This window comes from Sinocyclocheilus rhinocerous, unplaced genomic scaffold (genome assembly GCF_001515625.1).
Source record: "Sinocyclocheilus rhinocerous isolate Xijiao unplaced genomic scaffold, SAMN03320098_v1.1 scaffold846, whole genome shotgun sequence".
Classification (NCBI taxonomy): Eukaryota; Metazoa; Chordata; class Actinopteri; order Cypriniformes; family Cyprinidae; genus Sinocyclocheilus; species Sinocyclocheilus rhinocerous.
In genome coordinates, this window is record NW_015661883.1 from 530,413 (window position 1) to 531,529 (window position 1,117).

Genomic DNA, 1,117 nt, shown 5'->3' on the forward strand with positions numbered 1-1,117 from the left:
GCACTCTACAGAGCTCTCCGAGGGCACTCTTTAGCCCCACATGCCCTAGACCTCACACCAGGGCGATGCTGTACTGGGGCTGGTGGTCTGGTCTATCATGTCTCTACAGTGGAGCTTGCACAATTCTTTTCTCTTAAACAAATTCTGTGGATAACTGCTACTTAAGTGCCTTCCAAAGTGCCACTGGCTGTTGTTTAGGGAACATTCAGACTTTGGACATGTTAATTCAAATCTGCTTGCATTGTGACAGTGTACCCTAGGATATTGATTGTGTTGTTCAGATGAAGTCTTCTCATTCGTAGGCTCTTACCATGACCTCTTAAAAGCATTACTCTAAATGAGCAAGCACCTAGCTGAAACTGATTTAGAGTACAGTTTATTTTAATGGGATGATGACTGGGATTGAAGGAAAGAGGAATGTTAAACTACACTACTTTAGCATTCATTATGAAATGGATCCGTTTAGAACAGCTATCCTGAAGGCAGAGTTTGGGATCTGTTTCTGTAATCCAGCATTCATCCAAAGCATCGTTTTTTTCAGGTCCCACATTTGAAGACTCTATCCTCTAGTTTTCGCTGGATGGTTTTAACATTTAAAAGGATACACTGTATCTGACTCTCCAAACCTGATAGCATATATCACACTGGATGAAGTAAAGCAAATCCAATAACCATTCACCACTAATGGCTGTCTGTATTTCTCTTTTTCTTTCAGGTCACAAGAGCCCTGATTCAACTTTGTATCACATTTAAACCACTATAGCAGAGGGAATAGACATGCAAGCAGTGGTGGACAGTAACAGAGTAGTTTTACTTCGTTACTGTAATTAAGTACATTTTTCAAGTATCTGTACTTTACTGGAGTAGTTTTATTTTGAGTAACTTTTACTTTTACTTCACTACATTCCAAAGCATAAGAACGTACTTTTTACTTCACTACATTTCATAAAACATATCGTTACTCCTTATAATATATCACGTGCTCCGAATCATGTCTGATTCATGAACGAACGGCTTCTTTTCAATTAACCTTTTAAATCGGTTCGCAAATCACACCAAACGATTCATTCAAGAATTGGAATGATCCGATTGCAGCTGTTCTCGAGTCAACAACTCA

General features: G+C 39.0%; 1 protein-coding gene across 1 annotated transcript in view; it reads right to left on the reverse strand.

Moving 5' to 3' along the window:
* The window catches only part of LOC107726791 (protein sprouty homolog 3-like), an 11,488-nt gene that overhangs the window by 5,094 nt on the left and 5,277 nt on the right, over positions 1 to 1,117 (reverse strand). The window lies entirely within an intron of this gene.